This window comes from Alosa sapidissima, chromosome 20 (assembly GCF_018492685.1).
Source record: "Alosa sapidissima isolate fAloSap1 chromosome 20, fAloSap1.pri, whole genome shotgun sequence".
In the NCBI taxonomy this organism is placed as follows: Eukaryota; Metazoa; Chordata; class Actinopteri; order Clupeiformes; family Clupeidae; genus Alosa; species Alosa sapidissima.
This window is the reverse complement of record NC_055976.1, coordinates 14,052,124-14,070,436: the sequence shown is the minus strand read 5'-3', so window position 1 is coordinate 14,070,436 and position 18,313 is coordinate 14,052,124. Positions and strand designations below refer to the sequence as shown.

The 18,313-nt window shown below is 45.7% G+C and overlaps 1 protein-coding gene across 1 annotated transcript in view; it reads left to right on the top strand.

The window, feature by feature from the left end:
* Window positions 1–18,313, top strand: part of LOC121694939 (teneurin-1-like) — a 206,212-nt gene that overhangs the window by 24,327 nt on the left and 163,572 nt on the right.

The following is an 18,313-nucleotide window of genomic DNA, read 5'->3' as shown; positions in this document are numbered from 1 at the left end:
TGAAACATTAGCCATGCAATGGAACATAGCATTAACAAAGGGAGAAAGCCACATAGGGGACATGCAAGAGATACTGTAGAGCCATAGTATCCATTTAATAAATGCAAAATAAATTAATAGAATATTTGAGCTGAATACCAATCATACAACTCGCCATCTCGGTTACAGTGTCAAAGAGCTTCCCCTGTTTATGTTTCATTAGTCTCACGCTTAACATGGGTGTGTCTTAAGGTCTTGACTCACAAGGTCCTCTAATGATGTTTTTCTCCTGGCGTTGTGAGGTGAAAGCTATATGACTCATTTAACTCATATCTTATTGGCGATGCAGAAATGTCACCATGTACAGTACAGTGTGCCAGGGCTGTTTTGTATGCATGGTCATGCTTTCCATGAGAGGAAAGGGAAACCCTTAGTGCCTACAGCATCAGAAGTGTGTGGTTTCATGGGGGAAATCAGTTCATTTATGGCCCGGACATATAGAGAGGCGGTGCTGATGCTGCCGTTCCCTCCATGCCATTGCCATGGTGCCATCTCCAGGCACTCCAGGTGTGTAGCGGATGGAGTCGGGTTTTTTTTTTTTCCTCGCTATTTTTTCCTCCCAAGCTGCTCTGGCATATATTTAATTGAGGCTGCTGATAGCTAGATCTCAGTGTCTACAAAAGTAGGCTAGAGTCAACAGCGCGGAGATTGCTTCAGCAAGACATTGAGGCTCTCTCCGTTGTGGTCACGTTTCTCGCCGGCAGTGCACTGTAGCTTTTAAAAAGCGGAGTCCTGGCGACCGTGTCCAAGTCTCTCTCATCCCCCATCCTCATCCTTCTCCCCTCGCTTTCCCTGCAAGCAGCAACGGCAAGAGTATACCTCTGCTCAGAGTCCACCTAATTCTCTCTCTCCCTCTCTGCATTGCATTCAGTGTGTGTGAGAGGGAGTGTATCTGTGTATCTCTGTGTGTGTGTGTGTGTGTGTGTGTGTGTGTGTGTGTGTGTGTGTGTGTGTGTGTGTGTGTGTGTGTGTTAGAGAGAGAGTGTGCGTGTGTGTGTGTGTGTATTTGTCTGTGAGTATGTTTGTGAGTGAGTGAGCGAGCTTATCCATATGCATGTGAGTAAATGTGAGGGTGTGTGTGTGTGTGTGTGTGTGTGTGTGTGTGTGTGTGTGTGTGTGTGTGTGTGTGAGAGAGAGAGAGAGAGAGATTTTGAGCTGGGTAATTCAACAGGGGTTGGCACACATCACGCCTGTCAGGGCTGAGTGGCCGCTCTTGAGCAGGGCCAGCTGAGGCCTTGGCTTGGTATTGGCAGGTAATCGAGCACCAGGTGAGTTGAGATTTTTCTCACAGATGCAAGTACACACACACACACACACACACACACACACACACACACATACACATATTCACACACACACACACACACACACACACACACACACACACAAGCACATACATGTAGGTGCATACGCATAGGTACCCTTGACACATACATGTGCACGTAGGCACATTTGGTTGAATACACACACACACACACACACACACACACACACACACACACACACACACACACACACACACACACACACACACAGTAAGACACAAGGCCAGGAGTTAATCCTCCCCACACATTAATGGAAAGTCAATGCTGGGTGCGTGAGAGCCATTCTCCCGTGAAGGCTCGATCCATCTGGATGCTGCATTATCCTGTGAAAGGAGTTGCATAATTAACGCCACCACTGAGCCTAAGTGTGATATTCTGTCTTGGAGACAAAAAGCCCAAGACCTCACCTGCGACCCAGCGTAGTGGAAAGATCTGAAACTGACAAGTGTGTGTGTGTGTGTGTGGGTGTGTGTTTCCATGTCTGCGTGTGGGCAGGGCTGGATGTGCATATGTGATTCACTTAGCATGACTGTATGTGAATGTGCGTGCGTGCGTGTGTGTGTGTGTGTGTGGGGGGGGGGGGGGGGGGGGGGGGGTATGTGTGTTTCCATGTCTGTGTGTGGGCAGGACTGGATGTGCATATGTAATTCACTTAGCATGACTGTATGTGAATGTGTGTGCGTGCGTGTGTGTGTGTGTGTGGGTGTGTGAATATGTGTATGTGTGTCTGTGCGGACATACGGACATATGAGTGTTTGTATTTTGTATTCACATGCCGATCTTTGGTTCTGTGTGAGTGTGTGTGTGTGTGTGTGTGTGTGGGTGTGTGTGTGTCTGTGTTCAGAGACGTGCACAGGAATTTTGAGGGGCAGTTGCTCTGACCGGAAAAAAAAAACTCACGGCTATATGCAGGACTGAGAATAACAGCGTCTTTTAAAAAATATATTCACAAAGAAGTAAAACACTGAAATACAGCACTCAATCACCTTAACTTAACATTATTATTTTCATGCCCACTAGTGGTATTTATGTTCTGCTCAGGCAAGATCTTTGAAATTACCTTTAAAATAGCCTATGTTTTTTTAGATTACAATTATTTAGCATGCAGCTCTCTGCAGATCACTTAGGCCTTACTGTCCTCTGTACCTCCTCCTGGTCCACATTTTCCTCACATACAGTAGTCTGCTGCTCCTCATCTTAAATGTAATGTAATTATGAAACATTGCCATTAGTAGGCTAGGCTAAAATATGAGTCTGATTAATTAATCAATTCGTCTACACAGTGTCATGTCATCTTTATCACAGTGCAAAGTCTCTGTCTCACCTGCTGGTTGGCTTTTTCGCAGCCAACCCTGCAGTGATTGCCTCTCTGAATTGTCTCTCCCTCTCCTGAATCTGACTCTTTCAAGTGGGCATCTTGGCTTCAAACAATACCCAAAATACTTTTAGGATTTAGGCATTTAACCATTTTGAATAAAATAATTAATGTGATTCATTACTTCCATCATTCATTTTTCTTGCTAAAACGAAATGTGAGAAACTATCAGCAGACATGTAGCTTAGTTCGCCTAATGCCTACCAAAAAAAATAGTAGCCTATAGGCTATGTGATAACGGGCTGCTTCTCTGCAAGCTATCTGTCTGATTATTTAGGCTAAACGTGGCAAACTGGATTTATGAAGATTTTAATTCATTTCATAAAACTTGATGACTATGATCGTTCGTTTGTTATACTGTACATCACAAACTCACCTTTTCCGACAACGTTGAGTCGTCTCATACGACAACCGCGACAATCTCCTTAGGGCCGCTTATGCAGGCTCAGCTCAGGTGCCGGTCGCGTGCAGCGCTGCAGCCACAGAGTTTGCCCTTCCCCTACTGACTTTCACTTTCGGTGGCCAAATGGAATTCAATGAGGCTTTGCGATTTTTTTTTTATCTAGGCCTACGCGAAATTCTGCATCCATTGTACGATTTATTTATTTATTTTCCCTATTGGAAGGGCAACATGAGTCAAGAAGGGCATGTGGGCAGTTGCCCGGGCAACCTGAGCAACCCCCCTGTGCACGTCCCTGTGTGTGTGTGTGTGTGTGTGTGTGTGTGTTTGTCTACCTGCTTCTTGCATGCCGCTGTATTTGCTTCAGTGTTTGTACCTTATCATTTCTGACGGACCACACCCTAATCTTAATCTCCTGTCTAACTCCCGCGCTACACCGGGTCTGCAACTGAAGTGTTCCGTTTGCATACTGTAGCGTAAAAATAGTTTTAGAAGTCTGGTCTTTAAATTTGTATATAATTATTTTTTCTTATGTACGTGGCGCTATCATATCTAGTGTAGCCAATTCCATTGATGATAGTTGAAGCTAAAGGCTGTCACACATGGCTGGCGATGCGACAGTGAAACATGACGGTGGAATCCTGCTAATTGCTTTACTACACACACTACTGGCGATCAGTGGAGATACACTGACCAGACAGCTGTTTTCTATTTATGATGTATCAAAATCGCCCTGCAAAATAGAATTAGAGCGATGCGACGTCCGTCGTTCCACTTGCCGTTTGTGTTGTCCCATTCACTTCAATAAATTCTATTAAATTTTTACCGGTCGCTAGCCATAAATCTCCGTTGTGTCGCTAGCCTTGTGTGTAGGCCGCTAATTGTTGCAGCGGACAACGGAACGCTTCAGTTACAGTACATGGCCAGTGTAGCCTCCCTTGTAAAAGGTTCCAATGAGTCCATAGAATATGCATCACATACACTAAAAAAAACCTGTTGCTCTGTCGGTCATGCAAAGGAAAAAAGGAGTCTTTGACAATCCCCACTCCCTCCCCTTAAGCCATCCACTGTGCATCTGGCATGCAATGTAAGGCTGGATGTCAGGGGCGCCCCCCTCCTCTACCCCGGCGCCATGAGCCGCCGGGAACAGCGAGCGAGCCGGAGAGCGTGTGAGCGGGCAGGCGGGCGTCTATGCAGGGAAGCGAGCGCTGAGCGTTGAGCGTTGAGCGTGGGGGAATTGCCATGAGATGGAGTTTGTTTGCGGCGGGTACCTGCCAGGGTCGTGTCTAATGAGAGAGAGGATTGGATATGCCTCTTCACCTCTCCGGATGTCAAGGCTCATGCAGAATGAGAAAACACAGCCTGGCTGGGGCTGCCGAAGAGAAATTGCTCTCTCTGTCTCTCTGTCTCTCTCTCTCTCCCTCTCTACCTCATTCTCTCTTTGTCTTGCCCTCTCATTCGCTCAAACTCTCTCTTTCTTTCTTTCTTTCTTTGTTTCTCCCTCTCCTTCAATCTCTCCTTCTCTCTTTTTCACTCTATCTCTAACTTCATCTTGCTCTCTCTCTCTCTCTTTTTGTTTTACTCCCCCTCTCTCTCCCCCCCTCTTCCCCTCACTCTCCCCCTCTCTCTGCTCTCCCTTTCTTTTCTCTCTCTCCCTCTCGTTCACTCTCACCCCCCCCCCTCTCTGCGGTTCACATGCCACGCGGTGCCCCGTTACCGTCCGAAGCGGCTGGCGTCGAGGCAGGAGATTGTTGAGGGCGCGGGATAATCAGATCTTTATGTCGGACTGTACTCTTTGTATTAGAAAAATCATCCATTTGCCACAGGCAGCCAGGGGGGGCGACCGCTGGCATTATCAGTCTGAGAGCGCGAGACACAGAGGCCTGCGCCTTCGCCATGTTTTATTCATTCATTTGTTTCCTTATATATTTATTTCTTTCCACTTCATCCGCCTTTATTTTCATTCTAGGATCGGCCGAAAGCCGTAATGCAGGAGCGGAGAATCGCTCGCAAAGAGCATTTATCTTTGTCTTAGGGGGTTCGTGTGCTCTCAGAGACACTGCAGGGTGTATTGTTTTTTTTTTCTCTGAAATATCTTTCCTCTCTGTTTTGGCTATAAGGCAGTCTTTATAAAAGGGTAAGTAATGAGTTAGTTCATATGGTGAGCATTCAGCACAGTGAGAAAGACACTTGAGAGTTACTCGCGGAGGCGTTAGGCCCCAGCTCATTTTCCAGGTGCCATATTTCGATTGCATTTGTTGTGTAGCCCTTCGTTTGGACGCTAGGAACATCGCATATTGACAAGAAAATTTAAATAGGATCAACAAATCCTCACAGCGCACTAATTGGCTGGCTACAATTCTTGTGGATTGACTGCTTTCCAGAGAGAGAGAGAGAGAGAGAGAGAGAGAGAAAGAGAGAGAGAGAGAGAGTTAAAGCGAGAGTTTATAATCCCAATAAAAGCAGACTGATACAGTTTGGCTTTGCCAAGCTACAAAATAACCAACTGCCCCCACCACCACCACTCCTAGTTCAGCCCCAGCCCTTCATCCTCCCTCTTCCCTATGGATGTCCGGCTCTTTCACATGCAGGCGGGTCCATCCGTGCACATCCCGCGTGAGCGGACCCTACATTATTGATGCCTCTGTCTTTTTCATCAGCACAACAAAGTCGCCAGGGCATTTGTGCTCTCACCTATTACCAAACTTATAGCGTGAACCGAAAATGTCAGGAAGAGAAAAGAATTGTGTGTCTGTGTGTGCGTGTGTATGCTGAAGGGAGTTGTAATGGGGGTGGGGGTGGAATTAAAAAGACGAGATTAAATAAAACGTGAACGTCGCACCACCAAAACGGAGCTCTGCATTTAATGTCTGCCTGCCCTTGGTCTCTTTTTTGTCTTCAAAAGACCTCGCATCCTAGAAAAAAAAATTTAATGATGTGAGCTTCAAAATGCCAGGAACACTTTTGTTCCCTGTCTGATTGAAGCTGACAACTCAATTTAGAATATCTGTTTGGTTTAAGTAAGTCGCTGTTGCCCTTAGGGATGGCTAGCTGGGCGAGTGATCGAGCCTCAGGATTCTGCTGACAAATCTATGGCAACAACAATCGGCTGCCAGGATAACATTGATGTGGATGTGATTTGCACATTAAATAAATAATAATAAAAAAACCCACAACAGCGAGCAGCGTCGGGCCAACCAGGGGAGGTTCATTCAAAGTTTACCTCTTTCAGACATATTGTTTGCAGCGTCCCGCCAGACTTGGATCACATGTCCACCTCTCCGCATTACAAATCTGGCTGGTTCAAAGCATCAGAAGCTGTTGCGATGAGGCTGGGAACAGGGCACTCTGGCCCTGACAAATTGAGAATGACTCATGCCTTCTGAAACCTTTAGGAGGAAGAAGCGCCATCTCTGATAATCTGCTAAACAACCTCTCTGCTCGTCGCATTCATAAGCGCTTTGATAATTTATTCATTCATTCGTTTTATTTGCATATGCAGCTTTCACGCGTTGGTCAGGTAAGAATATTACGTTTGGCAGGCAGGCATCTGCTCTCACACATCCACAAGGACTTTTGTTTTTATTTATTCAATTTTTACCCCCCCCCCCCCCCCCCCCCCTGTGCCACTGATAATAGCATTTATTTCACGGTATGAAATGGTTTTGTTGAGGAGTCTGGCCTTTTTTTTTTTTTTCTCCTTTCCCAGAGATCATCAGCTTGGATGCGAGCACACAAAGTGAACGCTACAGTGAGTGAATCAGGCGCTGACCTTAGCGCTTAATGAAGGAGCAAGCGGGGTAGGCAGCCGAGCCATCACAGAGGAGAGAGCAGTGGGAACGAGACAGCGGAGAGGAGAGGAGAGGAGAGGGAAGGAGAGGGGAGGAGGAGCTGGTGGTGATATTTAGGAGTGAGGGATGGAGAGAGGGAGCAAGAGAGAGAGAGAGAGAGAGAGAGAGAGAGAGAGAGAAGAAGAGAAGAAGAGAGAGAGAACAAGACAGCAGAGAGAAGAGCAGAGCAAGAGGTGGCGGTGTTGGGATTTAGGAGTGAGGGATGAAGAGAGTGAAAGAGAGAGAGGAGACGGTAGGTCTAATGTCAAGAGTTGTCCGACTCACTTTTGCTCAGCCCATGTTAGTGTATTTGTCTCGACTGTCGCTAATTAAGTTGAATACTAATTAGTTTCGTGCATGTCGACAATGTGAGAGACACGTAAAAGGAAATAATATGAGATATGAAATTGGACCACCTGCACTGAATAAAAGTGTTTTTTTTTTTTCTGATGCATTTTCAGTTGTATGATGAAATAATGACATTTACTCTGTAATACTTAGCTTTAGTGACATTTTTTTCCCCACCTCAAGGATCACGGATATCTTCTGATGTTTTGATTTCAGACTATTCTTTGATGGAATGCCTTTTAGCTTCCTCACTCACCAAGGTATAGATGCAATCATACAGCTTTAGCCTTATCTTCCCTTTTAGGGTGCGTGTGTGTGTGTGGCTGCAAATGTGTAGTCTGTGGTGCATTGTGATTCTGAATCAAAGGGCAAAAGTTCATCTTAAATGTTAATTATGTCGTCGATAACTAGTTCTGAGCCCGGTACCACAGATGGAGGGAAACACGCCTGGTTTACCCCCTGTGTACTATAATTTCACTAATTAGCCTCTCTCTTATGGTGACAGAGAGCCTCTACAGTGACATGCAGTCATTTAGCTCGCTACTGAGGAAAGCCATTGGTAACCATTGTTGGTGATAAAGAGTGTGCCCCTGCATTGTTGATTGGATTGTTCTTCTTGTGCCTTTATTTTCATTTATTTAAAGGTGTAGTGTGAAGTTCAACACTTTTTAGTCAGATTCAACACAGTGTGTTTGGTGTGTTTATACACGGCCCTAGTTACGGAATTTGGGAACCAAAACAAAGTGGCTCAGAGCGAACTCTGCATTATTCAACCAGCTAACATGTTGCTTCAGGTTGGAAGGGAAGCAGGTATTATGATTGGTTGTCGAACAAAAATAACCTTTTTGTCCAACATTGCAAACTGTACCTTAAAGTGCCTGCTGAAATGTATGGATTGGTACTTTTGCCCCTTGAAAAGTAACTATCTTACACCAAGTGAAGTTTTAAGGTACAAAGGCGGTATGAATTCTCCAGCTGTTTGCCATCGCCCTGAGGGACAGTCAGAATGGATTTGTCTATTAGCTCCGAAAGAACATTGCTCAGTGTGGTATTGATCATTTCGGCGCTAACATTTAGGGGCTCTTTACGTTGTGCAGTTGATCTAGTGCCGAAAAGGAGTCCCCTGGCGATTAAATGGAAATAAATAGTAATGAAAGAGACATTAGTGACCTGGAGAGAATGTCATAAATGTATTCAGAGGCACGGGACCAACTGTATATCCACTTACTCACCTCTAATGGCTATAAGCCACCGTGCGATGGGTTGCGTTCTATTGCATCGAGCGAGGCGAGTTTCCTCTTGTTAAGCCTGATGAGACACTTGTCAGGGATTTTTGTCTTCTTTCTTGCAATATTTTAGATAGAATAGAGCGGTGCACACAAGTGCATATTTATCGACTGTCCAGGAGATATTCGGCTTCTTTAGGGCGCCCACGGATTGAGGAAAGAACAGTGAAGCTGGTCACCAAGCTGCAACTGGGGAAAGGGCACTATCGCCATGACAACCTGCATCTACCACTTTTGACAGCCTTGTCAGTGAGTTCTGTCTCATGGCAACCACCGGTCTCTGTCTCCATCTCAGTCTCTCACTTCCTCTCTGTCTCTCTCTTCCTCAATCCTCCCTCCATCTCTTCCCCTCTGCATTTCTCTCTCTCTATGCCTCATCTCTCTATCCACCCTTTTTCTTCCGTAAAAAGAGATAAAGCCTGAAAGTCATGATGCAAGGAGGTATTTGTGGACTCTTGAATGGTTGTTTATTTCCCCTTACTGATTTTTTTTTTTTCATCTCCTTTGACATAAGTGAAGTTCTGGCTGAAAGCCATTTTTAGCTCTCCGCACACATCCAGGGTATTAAAATGAAAATCTAGCGTTGAGTGACAGAAAAGAAGGCATTCGGCAGAGTGGGAACAATAGCTTTGGCGGCGCACAAAGAGATTAGCAGAATCAAATCGTTCTGCCGCGTACGACTGCCGGCTGGATACAAAGATTTAAACAGGAAGGGGTCAGTAAGTTGTTTACATGGAGGAATGTCATGGGGTGGGATGGGTGGGAGAGGGGGGAGGGAACTGCCCCAGTGTCCCCCCCCCCCCCTTTCCCAGGCCTGTTAATGGCACCCAGAGTGACAGCAGACTAAATGGAGAGAAATGATGGAGCAAAGATCTTTGTGCTTCTCTAAAAAAAGACTAGACTCTGTTTTTGGTTCATAGCAGATTGATTTTCTCTACTACTACTCCTCCTACTCCTCTATGTAGTGATTATAGGCTCGCACCTAAGCAGACTATTAGCCGTGCCCTAATTGGACATTCCAGAGCAGCAAAGCAACATCAACAGCAGCGACACCAACAACAGCAGCAGCAACACAGCTCTCTCTCTCTCTCTCTCTCTCTCTGTCTCTCGGAAATCTGTGTCAGCCTCAGCTAGAGACCTTCACAGCAAAATGGAGTTGTTAGTGGTCCTGGAGGTGGGCGCTAAGATGCGGCTCGCTCACAGTCCCCCCTCCCCCCACCTCCCCGTGGCAGGAGTGCTGTCCAGTGAGCGGACCGGAGTGGTGGGTTGGAGCTTTGTTCTGTCACTGGCCCCTGTTCCTGCCAAGGCGGCACGGCGGTGCCCGGCTTGATAATTGACACTTTGTGGCAGCTGCGCTTTAACCCAGCCCGCAGTCCACTTCTCCAGCGGCAGACACTGGCTTTTAAACATGAGCTCGCAGACAAGTCAGAGAATACCAGCAAAGAGGGACACAGGCAAGTGTGCACACACACACACACACACACACACACACACACATACACACACACACACACACACACACACACACACACACACACACACACACACACACACACGCACAATATGCAGACTTTCACACACAGTCACTCACAGATACACACACTCACTGAAAAACACCCTCACAGAGACTCACACACGCAAAATCACTCTCTCTCACACTCAGTCTCTCTCTCTCTCTCACACTCAGTCTCTCTCTCTCTCTATCACACACACACACACACACACAGACACACAAATACACACGCACACACACACAAATACACACACACACACACACACACATACACACACACACACACACACACTCACTGACACACACTCACACTTACTGACGCAGACACAGATTATGATGAGCTCTCTCTCTCTCTCTCTCTCTCTCTCTCTCTCTCACACACACACACACAATGTGTTCACATGCCAGTGGTTCAGAAGTGATCTCCTGCCTTGTCTGCCGCTCCGTTTGGGGCAGTGCAATAAAGCGAATTGACGGCTGTGAAAATGTGCGATCTGTTGCGTAAGCCCCTCCGCACCAAATGTGTCCCCTCCTTGCTGCGATGGCGAAAAGCAACGAGTTGTCACCAAGAAAGGACAATTAGTGTAGGAGTGCTGCCCATACACACACACACATACACACACACACACACACACACACACACACACACACACACACACACACACACACAGATTGATACACACTGAGACACTTACAGACACACACATAGATTGTGATGAACACACACACACACTCTCTCTCTCTCTCTCTTTCATTCACACACACTATTCACATTTTCAAACCCCCACACATACACACACACAGATAATTAGTGTAGAATTGCAGTCATGACAAATTATCTGTGCAGGGGCTTATATAAAGAGGATATGTGCAGCTAATTTGGTCCTGTGTGATAGCTTTACCTGAAATAGCCAGGCCTCAGTATTGTCGCATGCAGCAAGATTAGTTAGTGACTGTCAGTGGGATCATAACAACTCATTCTGGGGGCCTCTACCAGCGGTAGCAAATTGCAGTAAGTGTAAAAGTCACAAAGCATTAGACTCTGTTGCGTCTCCTGCGGTGTTTTTTCTTTTGGTATCTGTCTGAGAAATGGCGAGGAGAGGAACACATTTATAGTCTTTTACAAAGGCTTTAAATGAAAATCCTGCTGCTGTTGTGCCATAAACACCTCGCGTCAGCCCAGAATTTAATTATATATAAACACAATGAAATCTCTCTAGAAAAAAACAAAAACAAATATTTTGATCACAAAACTGGAGAGGGACTATAGGGAGGTCCCCCTTCTTGCACTTATATCTATTATTCAGTTAAGATGCCCTATGCCAGAATGTCCTAGTGGAAGTACTGGGGACAAACAGCTCATTGGGCCCTCCAGAGAAGACAAGAGGTGTCATTGAGAATCCAATTTGGAGATATATAAGAGTGGTGCAATAAAGTGGCAATCAGATGAAATGACAGAAAATGGCGACGCTCTGTACTCCATCTAAAATGGCTCGTTTCTTCATGTCGCTGTGATTTTGGAGGTTGATAAAAGCATGGTGTCTTGGAGCATACTGCTGATTGCGAGACGGCATTCTGCAGCATGTGTATCTACCTTTGCATTTGGCATGTGCTCCTCGCATGTGATCTGTAAGTCACATGTGTATTGTAACTACCTCTGAAACAAACACATCTAGGTATTTTCCTCAATCTGAGATAGACACAAATAAAAAACAAAACAACAACAAAACAAATCTTCATGTTAGTATTGCACTAAAGTTGCAACATATTGTAAACAGTTTTGTTTGCAGTTTGTTGCCAATAGGTGTTGTGGAGAAACCTGCCTCGCGATACCTTCTGACATCATAGTGCATCGACGATGGAATTCATCAAAGCGCTAGATAGCTGTTAGAGGTGCAACAAAACTCGCTCCATGTGAGCCGGTTTTGAACACACTGTGACAGCTACCACAGCATGTGTACAGAGCAGTTTCTCACAACTCGTATCACACTAGTAAACTGCTGTCAAAGTGATGCTTTTTGTGTGTGTGTTTGTGTGTGTGTGTGTGTGTGTGTGTGTGTGTGTGTGTGTGTGTGTGTGGTGTGTGTGTGTGTGTTTGTGTGTCTTAACACATTGCATCTTCTACATTGCTATACGATCAGTAAGCTAGTAGTACTTACCACCACAGCTCTATGAAAAGAAACAGATTGTATGTGAAGGAATGCAGTGTGTGACTGACATCTCTCCTGCTCGTTGCGGCCATGCAGGTGTTCTCAATGCACTCCACTGGTCTGACAGAAGCTCCCCAGCAGACAGATGCCACTTTCATTAAAAGTGCCTCTCTCTCTCTCTCCCTCTCTCTCTCTCTGTCGTCTTCCCCTGAGTTCTAGCGCCACGGTTAACACTCCATACCAGACTGAAGTGCTGATTATGGAAGTCTTATTGTCAATTATGGGGTAGCAGGCTGTTCTTGGCTGTTGCTTTCACACAGAATTTATCTCAGAGTCCCTCTGGATACCTTTCAGTCTGCCTGCTTGTCAATGACAGATTTGGCTCAAATGTGACCAAGGTGTGTGTGTGTGTGTGTGTGTGTGTGTGTTTGTTTATGTTTGTGTATGTGTATGCTATCCATACTTTCCATGAGGCCCTGAAATACATTGATCCCCGTTTTAAATTACCCCACCCCATCATGGAAAGCAGAAGCTAAGTAACTTATTGTAGCTCTAAAAATATATTGGGATTAATGTGGGACAAGGAATGGGGGATTCCTGTTTTAGTGCACAGCACAGTTATCTGTCAGTGTCAGTCTTTTAAAAATTCACTCTATGGCTGTATCTCAAACCACCTACTTGCACACTTCAAATACTTAGTGTAAGTATACAGTGCAGATATTGGGACAATACTAACCATTGAAAAGTGGGCACAACGCAAGCAAGTGCTCAGTGCACAGTAGCAGTGTACTGACGGAAGTATGTGGTATGAGACAGCCTATCTTTCTCCCACAAAGGAAGAAGCCTTTACCCCCAAATCCCATTACTACGATATTTGGGATGGCGGGGATAGCCTTTCTCAGTTACTCTTGTCACAAGCCTTTGTGTTTCACCTGACCCATTGACTTGTCCTTCACAACTAGACGGCCAGAACTCCACCCTCGCATGGTGTATCATGGCACACCTTTAGAATGGAGGAACTCGGATTTCGCATCAACTTTCCATCGATCTTCACAGAAGTGCTTCTGGCTGTCTCCCGATGTCCCTGAGCGACAGGGCTTCTGGAACTGTGTGAGCGGCCTGGGTCTGACTGTGGAGGCTGAATGCATCTCCGTTTCTTCCCGCACCTGAGGCTCCGCAGCGCGAGGACAGGCTGGTGGTAGCGGCAGCACTAACAGGTGTCCACCGAAAAAATAAATAAATAAATAAACAGAGCGGAGAGATGCTTACGCTTCAACGCAGAGGTTAACATATGCAGATATACAGTCCCACCCACCCCCGCACACACACCCACACAAGCCAGTAGAGTGTGTTTCTTTGTGTCTAAGTCAAACACAGAGATGCGCAGTATGGCTTGCTTAGACAGACGAGCACACAGTCAGGCACACACAGTGGCAGGCACAATCAGGCAGACAGATGCCCATAAAACAAAAACACACAAGCACCCAGACCGATGGAAGAGCATCTACTGTATGCACACAGATGGATGGATTTGCACTCACACGTACCAACAACCATGGGGGCACATACACCCACGCAATTGGCGCACACACACCCATGCACGCATGCATTTGGACACACACACACACACACACACACACACACACACACACACACACACACACACACACACACACACACACACACACACACACACACAATCACGTCCCCACACACACACACACACAATACTTATATTCCTCTGACATGCTCTACATAGTCAAAGGTGGGCAAACACACACATACAGTACACACACACACACTAACACACTGGGCTATAATATCAGGCTCACCATCCCCGATGCTGCCCAGAAATCATGGCATGCAATATTTATCAATCCGAAGGAGGGCAGAGGCAAAGCGAGCCAGAGGAGCTCTCAGTAGTCGTGGCTGCGGCTCCTTCCCACTAGATCCGCACCGCTCTCCTCTGCTCTGCTCTGCTCTGCTCTGCTCTGCTCCGAGCCCATGCGACTCAGGCCTGGCAAGCAGTGCCAGGGTGGGAGGATTTATCACGTTACAGAGTTCTCCAAATGAGAATCAGGTCTCCATCACCGGGAGGAACGCGAAGTGAAGCACAAGTGGAGACCGGAGCCGATGAGGGATGCCCGCGGTCTGGAGGTGTTTTTTTTTTTTCTTTCCTTTCTTTCTTTCTTTCTTTCTTTCTTGTCTTTCTCTCTGTTTTGTGGAGCAGGTCGAGGCCACAACTGAGACAAACAACTGAGATTGGGAGTGAGACAGAATGTCTGCCTAAAGGCAGCAAATAATCGCTGAGGAAAGAAAAAAAAAACAAGAAAACAAAAAAACAGTGCCATTTTGTAATGCTATAAATATTTCAGTGGCTGAGAAATGTGTGTGTGTGTGTTGGGGAGTTTGTGTGTTACCAAAGCCTGTTTGACATTAGCCGTTTGACGTTTTCTGCAACCCTGTAAACTCTGGAGGTTTTGATAGCAGGCCTGATTCTCCGAGGCAGTTTAATTACTGTTATCCTGTAGGACACGCTGTCACTGCAGAGCACCCATGGGTCACTCGCTCCTGTGCAAAGTCGTTACTTTCAGCGGACGCCACGCCAGGAGAAACAACAACCTCAGAGATCCCCATCTAACGTGGGGGCAGGGATTGGCTGCTGAGGTTAAAAATACATTCATTGTGAAGGTTGGACTGTGGAATGGTCTGGACGATGAGATAGATGCAAGAGCGTGGAAGTGATAGATTTCACTCGTAAAAACAGATTTGTGACTATGTCTCATTGATCACCGGCAGATTGGCAGATTTTGCATCCCCACTCAGCTTGCCTGGCTGTGTGCATGTGAGCTATCCTCCCTCTTTCCCAGCGTCTATATTAAATTAACCCCCCATCTCATCCCACTGCGGAAGGCAAGCGCTAAGTAGCTAATTGTAACTGTAAAGATATTGGGATTAATGGGGAACTGGTAATGGGACACTCATGTCCCCATTTGTCTCTGGCTGTAGGCTCGCCCTAGATCTATATGAGAGGCCGAAGAGGGAGGCAGAGGCAGAGAAACCAGAGCTCTCTTTTTATCTCTCTGTAGAATAAAAATCTTTTAGCTGAGGTATCTGTTCTGTTTCACTTCTGCTTCTGCGGGAGGGATATTTGCATGCATCTGTTTCTCCTCTGGTGCATGGTATTACAATATAATCCATCATGTTTGTTTACAATTTGGCTTATAATATGTCAGTGGTTTCCCCAAAATTGAATTATATTTACATATCTGTTTGTATTTGTTCGTTCTTCCGTTCGTATTCTTTCTGTCTGTCTGTCTGTATTTTCTTTCTTTCTTTTACTCTACCTTTGGCTCTTTCTTTCTCTTTCTTTCTTTCTTTCTTTCTTCCTCTTGTTCTTTCTTTCTTTCTTTCTTTCTTTTTCTTTTATGAGCTGCTGATAAGCTTGAGGTTTATGCAGAGGCAGAGATGAAGGACTCTCGAGGATTGGATAAGACCTGGAGAGAACTCAACAGAAAGTCAGAGCACAACCCCTATAGCACCTGCTTATTAACTAGCATTACATCTTATCTCTCGCGCTTGTGTCTTACTTCTGCTTCATTTGAAAAATTTCTTTCTCAAGTGTTTGCAAGTTCGAAAAGCTGATATATCCTAATGACAGAGGCTCTTCGGCTAGCACACGTAGTCCCTGAAGCATACTCTTGTGGAGCATTTCGAGATGTCACTGAGCTTTTCTGAAGGACCTTTGAAAGACGGTCGTATTTTAAGAGCGCCTCGTACTCCTTGTCCGCTCCGTGCCAATCTCTGAGCCTCCTTGAGCCAACGACAAAGCCATCGCACTTCTCGCTTCCTCTTCCTCATCCTCCTCCTCATCGTCTCTCCTTCAGCGAGTGCCGCTACTCCTCTGTTTCCTCTCGTGCGGGCCGTCTCTGATAAATCCTGACGGATGGTGCCGGCATCACATTTCATCAGAAAGGAACCCATTTCAGCCCCCCACCCCCCATTAGACTCAGTCAGCCGAGTGTGTACGGGTGTGTGTCTGCGTGTGGAGTGGGGGGGGGGGGGGGGGGGAGGACCGTTGTCCCTGTCACAAGCCCACTCGTCAGCTTTCTAGCACTGAGATGAGGCATGGTGCGGCAGAGAAAGTGCTACGCTTGTTCGTCCGTTTGTTCGTTCGTTTGTCCCTCCATCCATTGTGGCACTCCGTTGTGGTGAGCGAGATGAGATTCATGCTCCTCACGTCTTGAATCTTTTACGGAGCTAATGACCTGAAATAGCTGCCATCGTAATGTCCTGTGAATCAGAAGCAGAGGACGAGAGCTACGAGGCAGGAGGCGTTGTCTCTCTGTGTGGTTCTCTGTCTGTGTGTGTGTGTGTGTGAGAGAGAGAGAGAGAGGGAGAGAGAGAGAGAAAGAGAGAGAGAGAGAGACAGAGAGAGAGAGAGAGAGCTACCTCCTGTGTGTGTATGTGTGTGTCTGTGTGTCCCCTGCTGGACATGCATGACCAAAGTGACTTTCCAGGAGGCGTTTCCTGGATTAGTGTGAGCCACTGGGTGCTCATTTTTCAGGGCCCACCCTCTCTCTCAGAAGGCCTTGACATACAGATCCCACAGGAATCCCAACAAGAAGAGACAGTATTAGATAGATAGATAGATAGATAGATAGATAGAGATACTAGATACTTTATTTATCCAGAAGGAAATTAAGGAAATCCACTTTATTATTCACTTTAGTTAAACAGAAGTGGCCGGGTGCTACCACAGTGCATGCTTTCAGGCTGCAGGCATTGCGGAATGAAAGACACGTCACATTTAGTTTGATAAACAGCTAGATAGCTATTGTAAGAAGCTATAACTGTTAGCTAGTAGGTAAGTTAGATTTCAATCCTTGAAGTACCCTATACACGAATCCGACGAGCGTTCTGTGGAGGCTGCCATGTTGTGGCGACGCCATTACTGAGCTGTTACTGGTATGTAAACAAACCTCCGTGATAACGCACCTTCAATGACAGCTATAGCCAGGCAGTATGGCTTGTTGGGTTGATGATGTTAGACCGGTCACAGATGAAGGTACAAGCGATCTTACAGATTATGTATGAAAATAGCTTAGAGTAGAGAATAAGGAAATAAAGACATAATTGGGACTAGGTTGATATAATATCTACTTAACTACTGTAGCTAGCTAACGTTAGCAACAACTATGCTAGCTAGGCTAGCTAACGAGGAAACTATACAAATATCTGTCCATTTGGCATGTCTTCCCACTCGACATTATAAAAGAAGTAGTGAGACAGTCGTAAATCGCGGGCTGTTATCCCTGTGAACACAACCAATCCAATATGGTATGTAAACAAACCTCCATGATAACGAACCCTCAATGACAGCTACAGCCAGGCAGTATGGCTTGTTGGGTTGATGATGTTAGACAGTGGCCTCCGGTCACAGATGAAGGTACAAGCGATCTTAATTATTATTTATGAAAATAGCTTAGAGTAGAGAATGAGGAAATAAAGACATAATTAGGACTAGGTTGATATTATATCTACTTAACTACTGATATCTAGCTCTAATGTCAGCAATAACTATGCTAGCTAGGCTAGCTAATGAGGAAACTATAAAAATATCTGTCCATTTGGCAACAATAAATAAATGAATGGATATCAAATAAACAAATTCATGTTTTTCATTTGTGACCATTGTTTATCTAATTTTCACATTTCAAAAGGAAAGGGTACAGCTAACTGCTATCTGTGCAAACCGTATGGTAACGTTAGGCTACCAGACAGGGGCAGTCCACCCGGGGTATTTTGTGTATCTCACATTTTTTTTCGTTCCAACTGGTAATTTTATTGCTGCTACTGGAACAATAGAAAACGGAACATGTTTTCCCACTCGACATTATAAAATAAGTAGTGAGACAGTCGTAAATCGCGGGCTGTTATCCCAGTGGACGCAACGAATCCAATAGGAGGCACTGGCGCAATGCTACCCAGCAACAGCAGTAATGGCGCCCGCTTACTTCCGGTAGTTTCGCCGGATTCGTGTATAC